Consider the following 20,336-nt stretch of genomic DNA (forward strand, 5'->3'; position numbering starts at 1 on the left):
CAATCTAACATTATTGTAGTGTCAGAAAGAAAAGGAAGATTCATTCAGCTAATTTGGGATCCCAGAATTCTAGAAGATCTATTACCTATGGAATGTTTTCCTCTATTCTTGTTTCTAAACAATAATAAAGTGTGCCACATTTTTATGAATATTTTAAGCTCTGATCAAAGCATGTATATAACAAGTAGTAAGTAGAGTTCACTACAGTAAATTGTGTGACTTCCTTTCAGATTATCCCATAACCTCCATGCAGTGTTTCTTTGAGTACTAATTATCTCACAACATAACTGAGCCATGAATTATCCGTAATTATCTATTTTCTGTGGTAAAACAAAACTATGTAATTATGTTCTCTTCAGTGACTTGAATTTATACACAGTATGAGCAGAATTTTGATCAATGTATGCCCAGCTAACAGTGAGAGCAGGCTTATTCTTGTAGCCCTGCATTTCTTCATAACAAGATAGCTTGATTTCAAGGGAGTCAGAAATGTACCCTAAAGAAGAAACAATTTCTTTCTGGATGTGAGTGATGAAGGTGTAGTCTAAGTGTGTCTTTAATCGTTTTGATCTCTGCCACTTAAACTAGAATCCAGTTAAAGATGCATGGTTATAGTGCAGTATACTGCTATTCCTCACATGCTTTGGTTTTGGGGGATATATTGTGCAACAAGGATGCAAAATCTACAACAGTTCGAAGAGGAAGTCACTTTGGAAGGTGCTTAGAAGTTATCTATCCCTATAATTGAGTCTCAAGCTCAACTTTGCTTTAATTAAATCATAACAATTCAAACAATTCAAATAGATTGTTCCTTGGAGTAGAACAGGTCTAAATCTTTGGGTACTGTGATCCTAAAACTTAGAGCGTGAGGTCTAGAGTCTCATTTTATGGAGACCAAGAAATTACATGTCCTCAAATAAATACGGTATAGGAAAAGCTGAAAAATAAAAATAAAATAAAATAAAATAAATAATAATAATAATTAAAAAACAGGGTGAAAGGTTTTGAATCATGTAATTTTCTGGGTTATATCTCTATTACGTGTCACATGATAGAGCACCTACACAAAGTTTTTCTAGAAGTGACGTGTCACAAGAAGGTCAGATATCATGCAAGTCCTCTGCTGAGGCATCTGTCAAGTCATGTTTGCCGTCAAAACAAGGTAACATCCTGAAAGAAAACAGTATGTCTTGCACCAGTCTGTAGCATATGGCACTGGAAATGCATGTCAGTAGAGTAAAAATCACGCCACATACCTGCTTTTCAATTGTAAGATGTAATTTGTCATAAGATGCTGCAGTTGTTTAATTTTTCATAAACTATGTACACATTTGCACATATTACTTCATGTACTGGATTTAAAACAAAGAACAGAAAGTCTCTTTGTTCTGTATAGAAATCTAAAATGTCTGAATGTAACGTGTAAATACATCATTATAAAAAATATGAGGACGATTCTCATTTATACAAAGGCCCAACTACGTTGCTTGAGCAGCACAAATCATTCACTTGAAGTGTAAATGAGAATCAGGCCCAAATGCTGGAGTTTAATCCTATATAATTAGGAGTCTTATTTTGAAAATCCTTTGTGAAAATCTCAAAGAAATGAGTACGCTTGTTTCCAAGGAGTAGGAAACATTGAGAGTAAGGTTATATCTAGAACTAAATAATTGAGGCATGATTTCAAACCCATGTGATGTCCTTGAATACTAATATTTGCAGAGAGAAATGTATGTGATGAACTGCATTTTAAAATGTGAAAGTATTCCATGATGACAGTAGCACTAACAGTACAAAAGGCTCAACTCCCTCTCCCGTGGCTCAGTATAAAAGGACTTGTTTCGTGCTAGCAAAATTAAGGCTCAAGTGCCTTCATCCTTAAACAGTTTTAAATAGATCCAGAAAGAATGAAGTTACCTTAATTTTGTATGTTACTTCTCTACAGCAGAAGAGTTATGTGGACTGTTTTATAGGTCACTGCATACCAAATTTGGTTTTAGGGATGTGTTCACTGATGGCATGTGTTGCATGCTCCACAGCCTCACTGCTGAAAGCTGGAGAGAGTCTTAAGGTTAAAGCTTGTTTATGAGAACAGTGAAGATCACTGAACTAATAAAAACCGAACTTGCTTAGGCCTTGGGTTGGCTAGGTATAATTTCTAGTGAACATGTCCAATAAGTGCCATGATTTGGGAAGAGATCAGCTTTTAATTGCCCCACATTATTTACTCATGTCAATACTTCAAGTAGTTAGTGTTTCAAAAAAGATTTTACACTAGATGGACCATTTGTTCTTGCCATTTTATGCCTCCCTCCTCCCCCCATTTTTTTTCCATTTAGGAAAAGAATAATGTGATAGCTACAGAGAAATAAGGCCATAAAGCTGCAAACTGCTCTTCTTTTTGCTTTCAACTAGTTCATTGATATTCAGAATTATATTCTTATTACTGCAATGTATTGTAGCCTATGAAGGAAGAGATCTGTGTTTGCTAGAAATCAGGACATTCTGACTTAGTATATTTTACACACTTTTAAAGTACAAAAAATACATTTACATACACTATATATATCAGAAAATATACAGTGTGATGAAGATAAAGATACTCATCAGGATTTGACAGAAGAAACTGGAGGTATTGTGACTTAGTCCCTGTCTAGGTCTAAGGCTAGTGTAGTCCATGGAAATACTAAGGATTAAATGTTAAGTCTACAAAGTCTACAAAGTTTCTGAAATGTGCAGCACAGAAAGAGTACGTGTCAGAAATATTATTATCTCTTTTGCAAGCATGGCAGTATGTCAAATCTGTGAATATGGAAAATCTTTTCTGTACTTACGATCTGCTTAAAAAATTAGCAAATCTTCCAGCCTCAAATCCCTGCAAGTAAACTGAGAAAAATTGTTGTAAGATATTATGACTAATACAGGAAAAGAGATAGTTTCCCTTAGTAATTTTAGTCTCTTTATTGAACAGCAGGTTTCTTCTTAAGAGGATTTCATTTGGCTGGTCCTTCAAAATGGCAAAAATATGTGAAATGAACTGCTGAAAATATTAAAAATCCCAATGAATTATGAATGTAGAGAGAAATCCATAAACCTATTTACTTGGATAAACGTAGACAGCATATTTATTTTTGAGTCCTAACTTCTTTAGTATTTATGCTGAAAATTCGTACACTCAGAACTGTACTTTGGTTCAAGTTCCTTTTGGAGTTCAGAAGGCTCTCAGTTCACATAACAACTTGTCTTTGTGCCTTAGCCTTATATGCAGAACTTTCCTACCTTTCCCAATTTCATTAAAGTTTACTTTCTAAAGCCATGCATTCTCAATCATTTGGATTGATTTTTCTATCATTTCTAAGGCTTTATTGTCTTTTAAGCTTTTAAGACTTCTCTGACAGTAAAATAGTTGATTTGGAAGCATTTTAAACATACTTAATCATAGGAAAAACAAGTCAATGGAGAAATCAGATACTCTTCAGAAAATATAATTTATTACGTTGTGTGAAGTATTTCCAAGACCCACCATGTAGCAATGTGGGGAAAAAATCAATAGAAGGTATGAGCAGATCTGATACACTTTAGTTGTGTATACTGTCTGTTAGTTTCCAACACAGACCTGGGAAGGTGGCAAACCTTTGGCAGAATTTGAAGGATCTTACTCAGGATTCATTAAGGATTTGAGTTATAAGTTATTGCTTAAACTGATAAACGTGTGATACATACTTGTCTGACCCCACTTCACTTTTCCCTTTCGGCATGCCACTGCCATCTGATGTGTTCTCTCTCTCCTCATGTGATTCTCCAGTGGCAGATGCCAGCACTGCCTGGCACAGATCAGTGTCTGGCATGAAGACAGACTGGGGCACCTTCAGGCTATGCATTGTTTCAGTCAGGATGTAGTTCATTGAAGGCTTCTCATTCAGAGGAAACTGTTGGAAGAAGCAGTTCCAGGCAAAGAAGCACAGCCATCTTTTGCACATGCAGGGTGCAGGTAACAACCTACCAAGACAGAGACTTGTTTCCATCATATAACTGAACACTTCAGTGTTGGACACCTCTAGATGATGGCCAGGACCAGAATTTTCATAATCAAAGAATCACAGAATTGTTTGAGTTGGAAGGGACCCTTAAATGTCATTTAGTCTAACTCCCCTGCAATAAGCACAGACACCTTCAGCTGGATAAAGTTGCTTAGAGTCCCATCCAGCATGACCTTGGATGTCTCCAGGAATGGAGCATCCAACTTTGGAGAACTGGTTCCAGTGCCTCACCACCCTTATTGTAAAGAACTTTTTTATATCCAATCTAAATCTTTTCTCTTTCCATTTAAAACCATTTCCCCTTGTCCTATCACCACAGACCCTGCTAAAGAGTCTGTCCCCTTCTTTCTTAGAACAATAGAATCATAGAATCCTTAGAGTTGGAACCTCTGAAGGCCATCTAGTCCAACTTCCCTGCAATGAACAGGGATACCACACCTATATCAGGTTGCCCAGGATCTTATCCATCCTCGTCTTGAGAGTCTTCATGGATGAGGCATCAACCACATTACTGGGCAACATTATAACACTTTCGTGGCCCATTTCCTAGGCTCAATTTCGATCCTTAGCGCTTTACCTGTATGCAGTGTTGCAGGAGGAACGAAGGAGTGGTTGTGACCCTTACAGAGTAGTTTCTCTCTGCCACTTGTCCTTTCCCCCAACTCTGGCTTGGTGCACGTCCTTCTACTCTGAGCTAGGTATTCCGTGTTGTTAATCTGTGCAGTGTTTTCCTACACAGTGATGTGAACAGAAAACTGCTGTATCTCCCACTCCCAGCCATTTTCTATTAGCTAATCTGTGATCACTGAATCTTAGATAATGCTTCTTCATTGGAGTTGACTTTGTTTCTTTTTGTTTCTTTTTTCCCCCTCATAATTTCTCCATGGTAGAAAGAAAGAATGTATCTTCTCATAGAGAAATGCAATGATTCCAAATAAAATTAGTGCCTAATAACTTATATTTTGAATATGTACTATGAGACTGAAGATATGTCTGTTACATTCACGAATACTTAAGCACTACATCATGAGGTTAAAGAGATGAAAACTAAATTTTATCATAGCAAGGAATTTTTAATGGGATCTTAGAACTCCCTTAATTGCTTTTTTTTTGTTCGTTTGTTCGTTTTTTCAAAATTTAGCATTCAAAACCTGAAGAATTACTTTGTCCATTGGGACATCAAAAAAAGCTTGAGCATTTATTTTTCCTTGGTTTATAATCCTGAGACTGCAGATGCCAAAAATAGTTCTGTTGAATAAGGTTTCAAAAAATCAGATCTACATCAGAACAGATTCAGTGCAAGCAGGCTTTTCTGTTGAATTAATTTTCCATGGATATTAATCTCACCTAAATCACCTGTCTCCTCAAGCCACAAGGTCCATACTAAAGCCTCTTCATTCATCTCTTCATCTCTCCTCTTCAAAACTCATCTGTGAGCCACCAGGCGTACGAGTGCCTTATTAGCAGCGAAAAAGGAATGGGCCTGATGTTGTCTCCCAGTGCTTCCAGCCTCACACTGTCCAAGGGAACAGTAGCTATTTGCCTTGCTTCCTCAGCAGCTGGATTTTCTCTCTTCTTCAGGATTACACAGAATTGCTGCCAACCTATTAATGTGGCTTTAGCTTGGCAATGAAACTGCTCATGATGCCCATACTATTCAAGAACAAAAGATCTGTCCTGGAAAGAATGGATATGTTTTGGGGAAACTATTTGCTTTTTTTCCCTTTCTGTGATATTCCTCCCTAAAAGGTTTTCTTTTGTATTTAGAAAATAAAAATTTTTATAGAAGTATTACAGCAATGTTCTTCTTTCTATTTTATATTTCTGACCAAAATTTAGTATGTTCTGTCAAAGAATCTGGAAGTATTTTCACCTCCATGCTCATTGAAATATTCTCTTTGTTTAAGAGGCAAGCAAGCTTAAAACTGTAGAATTATAGAATGGCTTTTGTTGGAAGGGACCTTAAAGCTCATCCACTCTCAACCCCATGCCATGGGGAGGGCTGCACCCCACCAGCTCAGCTGCAGGCCCCATTCGGCCCGGCCTTAAGAACCTCCAGGGATGGGGCTACAGCTTCTCTGGGATGCTGTGCCATTGTCTCAGTACCCTCTATCTAACCTAAATCTTCCCTCTTTTAGTTTAAAACCATTCATCACTATCTGCCCATATAAAAAAGTCGATCTCCCTCCTGATTTTAAACTCCCTTTAAACTGTGGAAGGCTTCAATGAAGCCTCCCTGGAGCCTTCTCTTCTCTAGGCTGAACAAGTGCAAGACTGTACTTCTTATTTGGATTTTTTTTCCATCTTCTTTCTCCTCCTTTTCTTGACCTATTTGCTTATGACATGTTGTTAACGCTTCTTTCACCTATTCTAAGCATTTCTGTGTATGCCTACAGACACAGAACAGTGTGATAACAGTCTGTGGATTTCACTAGAGAAAGAATAATCTTGGCAAATAGGATGATTTCAATGTATCTGCTCAACACAAAGAACTGATTAGTACTGAGTAGTCAGTCACAATGACAAGGAATATTGGGCAACTGTGGGAATAGAAGGAATTGAGTCTCTTCACACTGTGTCAGGAAAAGACATCCTGATATTAAACATGTTAAGTTGCATCCCAGCTGGAATTCTACTGTTGAGAGAGCCAAATTTAAGAACATTGTGCAGATCAATGCAAGTTTATTGGAAACTATAGGGATCTGGATCCTATTGAAATATGCACACAATGGATTTGAACTTTATATATTTTCAAAACAAAGGTTTTGAAAATACAGTATATTTTTTAAACTCCATCTTTTATTCCAGATTGTAAATTAGTTTTATTTCACAAACCAATTCTATTGTTTTTTTCCTGCATGTCTACATTAAGCTTAATGTGGGGAGTTCAGGTGTTAAAAGTGATCAATTATATGTGTTTTTTTTCTTCAGTATTTCTCTGTAAATCCTTGGTTTTCCAGATAGGATGTAAACCTCTGTGATACTCAGTGAAGATAAGTAACTACATCTCCTTGGAGCTTGTCTTATATTAACCCTTAATGTTTAATGACCATAATAAATTGTCAGTTATTCATAAATACTAACAATTATTTTTCAAAATTAAAAAAGTCTTGCAAAATGTTTCAAGAAGATGAACAGAATTTTTAAAACAGAAAGAGTAATTAGAAAGTCTGTGAATCTGCCCGAAGATACAATTCTGATTGTATAATTTCTATCTTTAGATTTGATTTTCAAAAAAGCTTTAGGTAGTTTAATACCTTCCAATGTCTGTTTTCCAAACAATGAATTGCTCTGGCTGGTTCTGTTGCACCTGTTAAGTCACCAGACCTCAGGCTTTGGGTATAGCAAGCACTCATTCATTTCTGAAATGCTCACTTAATGCATTTAGATTTGGGGAAGAATTTTGTCTTTTTATCTCTTTTAACACTTCTTTCTCTTGAAAAAGACAGATCCTTTTTAGTCTGGTCTGTTCTGAAATACTGTTCCATGTGACAGTGATCACTGAAGAATTTCTGTCTTATTTTATTATACTCAAGAGCAATGACTGTGAGAGATACAAAGGAGTTTTTCTAAGGGAGACCAAAGTACTATGCAAAATACGTTGATTAGGTATTCTGTAGAAAGGCATTTTTAGGACATTGCACATTGTACTGCTAAGGGGCCAAGGGTATGATATAATCATCACTCAGGCTTTTGATAGTTTTGTCAGTGAAAGAAAAATATCTGTAAACATGCTATCAAATTTACAGTTCATTGAAAGTGACAGAAAGATAAAGAGTGGCTAAAAATGATTGAATAGAATATGGAACATTGCAAGAATGTATAACATTTAATCTTGTATACACAAATGCATGTAATATTTCTACACGGTTAATGATCCAGTGCTTAAGCTTGAGTGATAATGTATCATTGCTAGGCACATCTCTGAATATTGAAGATAGCACTGTCTAATTAGGTTTGCAGAGGCTTGACTTTTTCATATTGATATTTGTGATGAAATTCTTTTCTACTTCTTTCTCTTTTTAAAAAACTGCAGTTTTCTTGATATTATATTCCTCTTAATTTTTATGGCTATAATATAAAACATTCTGGTTATTGATTCTTCTATGTAGTTTAATAAATTTATTGTATTTCTCTTCCTTTCTTCCTTTTTGTATCTTCCCCCCTATGAAGAAAAGAAAAGAAAAGGAAAAAAAAAAAAAAGAAAGAACAAAAAATAGACATGAGCTGAAAGTATCGTGAAATTGACTTGGAATTTAAAGTCTTTCAAATAACTGGTCCTGTCACTGACAAACCTTTTTCTTCCACTCTGATGCATTTCCATAGTAATCTGGAATGAGTTTCAGAGTTTTTTGCAATAATAAATACAGTTCTGTTAAAAACATAAATTATGCAAGCAATAATTTAAAGCTGTTCATGGCGTCAATTATATTTTGTCATGGTGAAATATTTATAGCATGTTAGATTTTTTTCAGCACAATGAAGAGATACATTCCAGAATCATAAAGGTGGAAACCAAAATAGTTTTTCCTTTGCCTAATGGCTTTAATTGCAGGATACAATAGAACAAGGTTACTCCTTTATATAAAATTTCATTCTATCAACTGTCTATAACCTGTCATAGTATGCCCAGTGCAAAATGGTTATATCATTACATTCAGTTCCACCTCAACAGACTTGTGACAATATGCCAGCTGATTGTTTTTCTCTCTTTCTCTAGAAATGTAGAGGTGTTGCATACTGTGAGTTCATTAAAATACTGTCTAAGCTCCATTATGGACCAGTATTATCCATTATCCACTAGCTGTCCGTCTATAGACTTGTCATCCATCCATCCATCCTTGACCATAACTATTTGTAATTATTTAACAGAGTTCATACAGTAAAAAAAAAAAAACTGTTGAAATGTAAGAATTGTAATATTGCTTTTTGCATGGTCTGGCAGTTATCATATTTATTTCTGCCTTGGGTCTGTGCCTATATAGATAAGCTTTACAATGCATATTTTGACAAAAAAAAAAAAAAAAAAAAAAAAAAGCCAAAAAGATGCCTTTGGCAAGTCATCATTCCCTGAGTAGACTAAAAACAACTTTACTTCTTGAACATATGCAACTACTTGTGCCTGATGCATGTACATAAAATATGCATAGAAATCTAGCTTAACTGAATTGTTAATTAGGGTTTTTACCTGATAGCTGTGCTACCTGGAGGTGACCGGGAGTAAGAATGGAAAGCAAAAACACTGTGTTTCAGGAACTAAGCAGGCATCAAAAACCCTATGCTTATTTTAGCTTTCCTGAAAATTCCATTTGTACACACTTTATGAACATTTAGCTAGGACCAGTATCACCTCTCCTGAATGTTCCCGTAACCAAGATTTAGAGTAGCCTGTTCTTATGCTGTTTTTATCAACTTGAGGGTCTCAGTAACTTCATAGTCTGTAGCACATTGTACCCTTAGGATTTTATTTAATTATTTATTTTTTTCTTTCAGAAATGGACCAGATATTACCCAGAATGGGAGCACACTAAGTTATCTGCATCCCACCTCTGACACTGTAAAAAAAAAAAAAAAAAAAAAAAAAAAGAAAAGAAAAACAGATTAACTCTTGGCTGTATGAATAGAAATAACAGTTCATTTCCGATCCTTCTAATTACCTTTTTTTGAGTGAGAAGGAGCAGTTAGTTGGTAGAGAATGAATTTATTATAGCTTCACCTGGTAAACAAATTTAGTAGGTTAGCTGATTCCATATAACTACAATGGGCAACAATGCAGTCTCTTCTCTAGGTATCTGGATAAGGAAGTCTATGATCAACTTCAGCAGTACATTTTCTGACTTAAATGTATTGACCTATGAGAGGGAAGTGGCAGTGTTGAATTGACCATCCTTTGTTTCCCCTCACAACATAGAAAAATGACCACTTTAATTGCTTTCAGATCCATAAGAACTATTCTCTGATTTTTTTAGGTGACGTTAATCAACGGCCCCAACTCTCCACAGAACAGTTTTGAAGTTCTGAACATTATAGTATATTTCACTGATAAATTAATAAATGTTACAATGTTTTCAGTGTAGAAGTCTTAATAGATAACTTTGTAAAATAGAGCTCAAATATTCATTTAAAAGAATTTTAGCTAATCACACTTCAGCAATAATATACCAATCACTAATAGTTGTTACTTAAGTGACATACTTAGAACATGTTTGAGTAACCTCTTCGTGGTTTGTGAATCATTTTTAAATGAAAGCTTTAAGTGTTATCCAATTTTTGGATACTTGGGTGCAGTATAAAATAAAGAAATACAGTCTTCATTTGCTATACTGAAGGAGCCAAAATCTGGTGTTTACAAAGCAGTGTCTCGATTGACATCTATTACTTCAAAAGTATTTGAGGTTAGGCCACAAAAATAAGAAAATAGTGCAATTAATGTCCAGAAATATAAAAACTACTGGATTTATTACCTTGTAAGCACAAAAGACCAATTTTGTAGGGAAACCAATAAAAACTATGTTTCCTTGTGTGCTTTAAGACAACCATTTAAGAGGAGTGTTATTTCTTATTAATGAAGTAATAATTGTTCATATATAATTTAATGTTTATCTGATATTGTTTTTGACAGCCAAATTATATCTTGAGTGGATTACCTACCCTTTTTTCTTTGTGCTTGGTGAAAAAAAGTTGAAATAATTAACTATATCGAAGTCTCTATTAACAGACATCTGTATTAACATTTTTATGGATTTCATTCAGAATCATATTCCCCTTGTAAGGAAAATGGACGTAATTCAGGATAAAATCCAAGTTTTGAATGGAGAAAATTCTGTCCGGCCCAGTGATGGTCTATCTGCTGGGTTGTAATTCCTTCTAGAAGTATCACTGAAGTATCATTTGAGAATTCTTAAATTGATTTCTATGATACTTTGAATAGCTTTTGCCTAGCACAAGACATTCGTCAGAAGGTGAGAGGTGTGCTGATGAAATGCTTTGTCTGTTTGGAGAAGACCTTAGTCCGAAGTTTGTTTGTGCAGGAAAAAAAAACCAAAAAAAAAGCCTTAAAGAAACCATGAAATTCTTTTGTAGTGTTGAATTCCAGAAAGTCTGAGTGACTTTATAGATGAGCACTCAATACCCCATACACTTATTATGCCTTTCTCACTGAGGCATTACCAGAGAAAAGAGGTCTTAGTCCATTATTTTTATTTTCACAAAATTGTAAAGTAAATACAGTCCTCGTGAGATTGATAGCACTGAGAAGTGAAGTCTTCTATTTATCTACAGAACAGCTGTAGATAAATGTGCCAACATTTCGACACAGAAGTATTACTTTAGAAAAGAAATGAATCTTCATGTTCAGCCTGAAATTGGTCAGAGTAATTGAACTATTTTGTACAATTTGAGACCGTATCTTTTATATTCCAATGGAAATAGTTTCTCCATTAAGGGTATGCTTACAAGATGTTAGCAGTATAACTTCTCTTCTTGTGCTATTGTGTACGGGACTAAGTGTTTCCAAGCCTGCAATGTTATGGTGTAATGAACTAGGGCAAATAAAAGAAAGAATGTTTTTTTTTCCCCAGGTTACAAGCACCATCGTGATCTGGTAACGTAGGTCAGGTGGAGACAATTCTTGTATTGTTACATATTTCAGTGAGTTATGGTTAAACAAGGTGTTCTATTGTCATGGAGTTGACTAGATCTATCTATGCCCATGACAGGGGGGCAGTAGGCCCCTTCCCCCCCTGCCCCCCAGCCCCACAGCATAGGAAGGAAGGAAGGAAAAAAAACAGCGGCAATGATCTATGGAGGAAAATTTATTTTACTAACTATGATATTGGAATGCAAGATAACACAGTATAATACAATCTAATTGAAACTGAGACTAATAAATCAAATAAGAGAGAGAGAGAGAGAGAGTTCCTGAGACTGAGTCAAAACTGAAAAGCTTGGTACGGCTAGGAAAGCACCCTCCAGCACCCACTGCAAGGCAGTAAGAGACCGTCCCACCTGGAAGGGCCAGATCCCGTGACTTCTGTAATGTGTAGGAATATGGAACCTGGAATTGGAACATTAACACTTTAACTCCCAGTGCACTACATGATGTTATGATGCGGAATACTGAAATCCAAAAAACATAAAAACATGACATGTATGTTACAGACTTTCAGATGTGCTTTCTAGCAAAGCGAATTGGTAACAGAATTTAATTTATTTCAGTCACCTCTTTACTCACAAATGTGCACAAACGAGACCAATTTCTGTGATCTCAGTCTAAGCAGGCTGTAGGCTGAAGTCTCCTTTTTCCAAAAATAAGTCTATCTTCTCCAGCAATTCCTGCAAGTTCTCTTTCATCTTCCCATATGCCACTCCTAACTTCTGCCTCTCTCACTTCCTTGGCATTCCGCTGTGAATATACTGATAGCACAGGCATTTTCTGAAAGCATAAAGACAGCATAAGCCAGCACCCTGGATGTCTCCTAATTCTCCTTCTGACTAGGCAGTTCACCACTCTTCTGGCTGTGCCTGTTTATAGTTGAAATTATCTACGTTCAAATAATCTTTCAGAATATATAAGCATATCTTTTTACTTGCATCATTGTTCACTTTATCAGTCAGAATTACAGTCAGTCAGATACAACTTAAAGGATAGTTAATTGAAATCACAGAATCACAGAATCCTGGATTGACTGTGAAAAACAAGGCCAGAAGAACTATGGATAAAAAGAGACTCTTAAATTGGGATAAACCCTACACAAACAGGTGGTATCTGTGCCTTCATACATCCACAGTATGCCCAATAATCTGTTAATCTTCCAGTTTGGCATGCATAACTACTAGGGAATCTCCACAGTTGGGCCAGCCCCGTATAGAATGGGATAAGCTCCAAGGTCCTGTGTTCTCATCCGCTTCCCTCCAGCATGGTTGCAGCTGAACTGTGTCTGTGGGTGGGGGCTTCCCCCACTCCCTTACTGCCTTTGACTTTACTGACATGAATTCCACCTCTTATGAATGAAACAATTTGCATCATTTGCAATACAGATCAGCTGGCACACTGACTTGTGGGCAGCGCTCTTGAGTGACATGAAAATGCAGTTAGTTGGAGTGATGCCCAGGTGGGCAAATATTATAGAAAGGTCTGTGAGTCTCTGCAGATAATTTGCTGGCTGGCTCATTTCTAAGTTGTTGTTAAATCCAACACCTGCATCACTGCTCCTGAAATATGATGGCACAATAATGAGTTCTAATACAAATAAAGGAGCAAAGTGCTATAGTCTTGTGTGCTAATTATTCTAAATCCTGTATATTCTGCACTAGGCCTACGGAATGTACTGTACTATGAAAACCGATGTTCTATTTAAATGTTCTATTTAAATGTTATCTGTCAATGTTGATTTAGGAAAGGGGCATATTTATAAGAAGAGTTCCCTAACCATGTTCAAATACATGTTGGCAGTCCAATGGAAACATTACTAAATAAAATAGTAGGCCAGTAATAGGCTATGTGTCAAGAAAGTTTCACAGAATTTATCCTAGATAGATTACAAGCTATGAGGATGATTTCTGACACGTTTTATCAGGAACTTAGATTACCAAATTGCAATGGTCGAAACATCTGCACCTTTTTATGTGCACAGAAGAAAATCTCTAGCTGTCTGAAGAGGAAAACAGTATAATTGAGAAATAGATTTATAAAGATGGCAAAGGAAGAACAGCTCTTGCAGTTTTGCAGTTTATAAAAGACTCATTTTGAGTTGATAAGGATTCTTCAAAGAACGTTTCGTTTGAATACTCAATGTGAATAATGCCAAAAGATGCTTAACAGATGCATTGTTTTTCTGTGTTAAATCAAGGCTGAGGCAAAACAATCTCTGCAGGATATTGGAACATATTTTATTATTATTCAGAATAATAACATGTTTTAGCACGTTTTATCTTCAAAAGGCTTTGTATTCAAAATGTTCTGAAAGCTTTAATTAATACTTGTAGCACATCCTCTGCAAAACTTTTCATGCTTTAACTAAGAGGTCACTGTTTTGGTTGCCAAGACTGAGAAAAAGAAATATGCATCTAACTTTATTATCTTTTCTCATACTTTCCCTGTTGAGTGTTGTTATACTTTGAGGACGTGATGGTTTTTTGGATGAGAAGAATTTTTATCTAGAAACCTCAAACCCATCAAAGCCTTGGTGTATGACCATTGTCCTCTGAGGCTGTTCCTAAAAATGTGTAATATTGGAAACATTCACATACCTGTGTCTAACTGGGAAGAGTAGGCTAAATAGATACTCTATGAAGCTGGAAACTGAAATCTATTTCTGCAGTAATTACCAGCAGTTGCAGACACCTTACCCCTTCCTTCCATTCCCTTCCCTTCTCTTCCTTTCCCATTTTTTCTTAATGCACATATCTGAAGCTTCTTGAACTAGATTTAAGAATGGTTTAATTTGTGAATTCTTCAATTCTTACCTTTAAGCAAGTGCTGGCAAATTTCTAGATACAACATTTCACTGTAGCCACGAAAAGCCTGACTGACCTACCTTCAAGCAACACAGTTGCTTTCATAAGATGGTATTTCTTTTTTTTTTTTTTTTCATATTAGAAACAAGGTCTCAGTTCATCCCAATGACTAAGCTGCTGATAACTTCAGGGAAGATTTTCAAAAGGGAGGAAGTTAATAGGGACTTCTCTGTTATTTTGAAAATAGCATGAAGTGCTGAGTGACGATGCAGTAAAGAAGATACAACATTAGGCAATGTCCAGACATAAATAGAGCTTTCAAAATGATACTTGACTGATGGAGCAAGGATACATTAGGTTTGCTGATGTCCCTGTCAGAATTTCAGCAATATGCTGAAGTCTTTTGTCACTTCATCTTATGCTTAGTTTGCAAGCTGTTGTAACTTAGAATGGAGCTGAATGTGCAGAACATTTTAAGAATAAGAGGTTTATAGGTTTGCCTTCTTCCCACATTAGTTTAGTCCTCAGTTGCCTGACTATAAGTATGTTTAAGCTTTAAGCCATCTAGTATGTGGAATTAAAAATATATTTTGACAAGCTTTCATTAAACATGTTGCTTTACTGTGCTCAGCTATTTCAGTTGGATATCCATGAACTTCTGAAAAACGTTTATATTGTAATTTTCTTTGTACAGCTAGATAATTTTTTATATATCTCAGGAAGGCCATTTGCTCTCCAAAGATGGCTTTTTTACATTATTCCACCAATTCTTGTTTTTATTTCTTGTAGTGGATGTAAATCACTTCATATATATCTAGAATTGCTAGCACAGCATGTCATTGTAGTTAAGTTGGACTTCTCTGTTGTTTTACATTTGCTGTGGTTACTTACCACAGGAGTCATACTGGCTTATCATCTGTTGTATTAAGTTGTAGGCCGAGATCAAAAACATTATGCATGATAACAACTGTGAGGATACCTGGCAGCCATTATTCAGTCAATGCTCCTCTTTCTTTGTAATTCTGACAGCAATCATGAATTCTCATGCATTCTCATATCTACCGTTTGTAGTTAAAGGTGACTGTCACTCCCACTGTATACAGTTTTTTAGGACTAGTTGCATACTCATTTAGAGCAAAGCTGTTGTGGCATTCTTGTAAACTGCTAGAGAAATCACAGAATCGCAGAACTGTAGGGGTTGGAAGGGACCTCTTGGGATCATCTTGTCCAACCCCCCTGCTAAAGCAGGTTCTCTGTAGTAGGTTGTCAAAAAGATCTGTAGATAGGGAAGGATCTAAAGCAAGGATCTTTCCTTTTAGATATCTTTGAGATTCAAGCAGAGACGATCCATAAACACAGACAAAAAAAGGCTAGTGTCTTCACACAAAACTTTTAACTTTCACATTAGGACCAAGGCTAAAGTAATTATAGACTTTACGTGAATTAATTTTACTTACATTTCTCAAGATTTTTTTATTTCTTCATCCTCTCTACTCCTGAAGAAATGTTTTAAAAGTGTTGAAACTCTGGTTCCTGACTTGTATAGCCAGTGGGAAGGTTTTACTGCTTCAATTCGGCTTTAATTGCAAGCAGTAAGGCCTAATTAATCCCTAGTTTTAGGCAATTGCCTTGTTTTGGGCATTTTATTGAGTTACCCAAACTGAAGGCATCTTGGATTTCTTCTGAAGTCTGTGGAAATAAGCACAAATAGCTGCTTCAGGAAAATCAGCATCACCCGTGGAAACCTAATGGGTATAAAACTGGCTCAACAATTTGCCTCCTAACTCATAACACAGTTAAACACACAAATAGGATGAAATTTAATAATCCTGTTTGGTCTGCCCTTTGTGCCAATATTCTTCAGCTCTGCAGCTTGCTCTTTCAAATTAATGCTTGCTGGTTGATCCACGTTTCTATGGAGCCAACCACTTCAACGGGGGAGATCAATCCTGGATGGGACTGGTTACAGGGAAGGATGTATACATATATCTGCTTACAGGCAGCAGAACTCATGCAAGTAGCTACTTATATAAATAGTACAAGTAAGTATCAAGTGCTGTGCTAGAATGTACTTCAAGTGTGTTTTTGTTGTTTTGTTGTTTTTTTTTTTTTCGCAGACAATTTGTCCTTTCTGTCTCTGCTATTTTAAGAACTTACTGTAGAAGGAGCACTTGATTTCTCTTATCTCTTCTACACAGGCTATAATTAGGATTAGCAGAAGTGTTTCACTTAATGTTGCAGTAGTTCTGTGTACAGCACTCATATCTTAAGCATAATTAACACTGCATAGCTCCCATTAGTATTTTTAAGCACTTAAAATGTACCATAATGGCCAAAGTTAAAGTTGTCATTAAAGGGCCATTGCTATTTATTATGCTCATAAAGTAGACACTTTGCTAAAGAAAAATATATTGTTCAGTTCCATTTAGAAAGCAGTAACAGACAGCAGCATTAGTGATGGCACCCATGGGATTAAAGGACCGCTTTAAATTGATCCCATTCTTATTCTACACAGGAGTCAATAGAAAAATCTAAAAGCAGGTTACAAATCATTGCATTGCACAGCATAACTCTGATCAGCTGAGTTATGCTGGGGACCAGGTTTGTTTTTTATGAACATTCCTTTCTGTAAATGCTTGGCAGACTATAGTTTCTTCATAAGTGTATGCTGTATTTCATAGATGAATTTTATTACATTTCAGCTTACATACTGTGTTGTTTTAAGCAATTTTTAAAAGGAAGACATTTGATACCATCTTCATTACATTTTGGGAGAGGGCCAGTTTAATAAGAGGGTCTTGCAAAATTATTTTGCTAGCACTCTTTACTAGATACACAAAGCTCTAAGCAGGTTAGGTTTCTTGTATTCAGTGTTTCATTTGGCCCATTTGGTGATTGAGTTATGCACTTTTTCTAAAGTCCTATTCTGTCAGATGCAATAAGATGTTCCCATACTTTCATAGATCCTTCTTTCCAAAGAAATTAATCTTTGCCAACATTGCTTTGAGGATACATTTTAGTCACAGTCCAACTGTTGGAACAAAACATGAACCATTTATAGTAGTAAACAATTATCACTGAAATGAGATAACAATTTAATGGTCTTGCATGATTAATGTCCTACATAAATTCTTTATGACATAGAATTGAAAGATGATGTTATGAATGTATAATTGAAAGTCAACAGAATGTGTCACCTTTTGGTTAGTTTCTAAGGAAACAAGACATGCAATCAATGTTTTCATAATAATCAGAGGTTCATAACAAAACCATCATATGTTGCCCTTACTAAATTAAAATTCCAAAGGTGCAGTCATTGGCTTTTTTTGGTCTCAGTGCCAACTACACACACCAAAGGTCAATGCAGTTAATGGCATCCCTAGAGTCTTTTTTATATTTGTGATCTGGGGCCAACATTTTCAAATGTTGCTAGTTATATTTAATTTAAATTGCCATCTATTTCTAGATATATAAATAGCTGATATGTTCTTAATAAATGCTTAAAATTCACATCTGATGCTGACTTTGCCCTGTGGATCAAAGGTGAATAAATATGTGTTTAGCATTTTTGAAAACTGGGACGACAAACTTTAGAAGTAGAAACATGATTTTGATGCAAATGTTCTTCAAAATGGGAAGCCTAGTGTTGCACTTCTATGTTATATTCAGGCAACTTAAAGAATGACTAAAATTTGAAAAAAGAAAAAAACAAACAATTTCATTCAAAATCAGTAAAAGCTGTGAGGCATCTTGCACATTTTAAGATTAAATCTTTTTGGTTTTGTTTTTGTTTTTTTTTTTAGTTGTTTAAGCAAAAAAGATCAAATATTTATGCAGCATCCAGAATGATGTACCTTAATTCATAATTTTTAGTCTCTTCCTTTTTATTTTCCTACCTATATATAAACCATATATGTATGTATGTATATAAATAAAATGATATTTTGTTACAGTGACAATAAAAAAATATAGGTATTTATGTGACCATTCAACATCAGTAGTCTGCTTAGACAATGAAGAGTGCTGGTGATTTCATTGCAGTTTTCCTTTGGTCATGCATGAGGGCACAGGGGACAGTTTGTTTTTCATTTTACTGAAGAGTCTTTCTTGGTCCAAAGGATGTTCAGAGTTATGGAAAATGTTCTTATCATTCTGTCATACTGATGTTGAAAACTGGGAGGGAAAAGTATGATCTTGAAAAAAAAAAAAAAAGATTCTTTTAACCATGGTTCCTACTAAGCATATGGAAGCTCTCTTCATCAGATTCGTATACTTTTATCTAGAAAACATTTTCCTGACTCTTGTCCCTACTGTTTACTCAGACTTCTGGTGTCTTTAGCTTAAAGTTTAACTTGACTGAATTGTAATAAGTTAATGATTCTTCAGTCCTTCATTAGGTCCTTGGGAAAAAAAAAAAAAAAAAAAAAAAAAAAGAGGAGGCACAGCTGGAGCATTATTACACTACAGATGCATCAGATACATCAGAAATGAACATTTGCAGTCATAGCTAGAAGGTAAACTTGGAGTTGGTATTCTGCAGTTAAGGAAGATATGAAAAATAGTATAAGTAAGAGATGCACAGTGTTGCAGGAAAAACAAAAAGAAAACCTTTTTTTTCCCCAAACCTACACTTTCTCAGCCAAAACGTATTCCATAATTTTCATCCAGAATTGGTCCAGTGAGGTTATTATGTTCCCAGAGCTAATGTCTTCTGATAGACGGTTCAAGGGTCATGCTCCTCTGACATTTACAGAGTTCATGACCTAAATTAACTAAACAAATTGCTGAGATTGATTTTAATACTTTTGCAGCTTTAAAGACATTTGTAATGTGTATGTTACAAATCTGAAAACAACCAAAGAAATAGTATAGGTAGTCATTTATTTTATGTGGTTCTGTTTGTCAGTTTCTCAGTGATTTCTTAAGTTATTAATCAGCAAACAAAAAAGCTAATTGACCATTTATAGCCAAAAACACGTGAATTTGTCCTTTGAAAAAGAGAAGAAATCAGAATACTTAATGTTGTATTTATAGGCTATCACTAGGAAATAAACTACAACAACAAAGTTTTGTTCATTCATCCCAGTAGAAACTGAAACTGTACTGAAAAGTATATACCTTATAGGATGCACATACATATCTGAGCTCAGGGAAAAATGAGACATAATATTTTACAGTTTTATTTGTTATAACATTAGGGGAACTTCTCAGAACTTGTTTCTTTCTACTACGAATGTATGATTTCCATTCTAAGTTGATACATTTCTTGGGAAAAAAAATTGGTTTTGCTATGAATATTTTGTTTTCTTTCGTGTAAAGTTAAATATTCCAGTTTCTCATAGTTTTTACCTGTTGGAGCTGCCACAGGAGCTCCAGTGAGCTTAGATTTAGGGACTTTATATCCATATGATTCTGCATCCATTTCTGGCTATGGTACATCAGACCTCTAGCTGAATGGAATTAATCTGCCACAATAATGCAGCATAGGACATGTAATTTGATCAAAGAGCCTGGCACATAAGGAAATATATGAGCATTAAGACCTCGATTTTCAATAAATGGTCCTAAACTTATTAAGAATAAAGTATTCTGACGTGCAAGCTTTCTGAAACTTTCTTTTTTTTTTTTTTTAAATGAACTTTCTGTTCTACTGCAGGAGTGTGAGAAAAATCTTTGGCCAGTTCTTGTTTTAAGAGAACAAGTATAGTAGTATAGTATAATTATTTTTGAGATAGATGATGAAAGTGAGACTATCTGGTGGAGTGTTTGATTAGCAAAAAATTTTGATTTGTCAAGATGGTAAAACAGTGAAATGGGCTGCCCATGGAAGTGATAGAG

The sequence above is a fragment of the Tetrao urogallus genome (assembly GCF_951394365.1).
Source record: "Tetrao urogallus genome assembly, chromosome: 1".
Taxonomy (NCBI): domain Eukaryota; kingdom Metazoa; phylum Chordata; class Aves; order Galliformes; family Phasianidae; genus Tetrao; species Tetrao urogallus.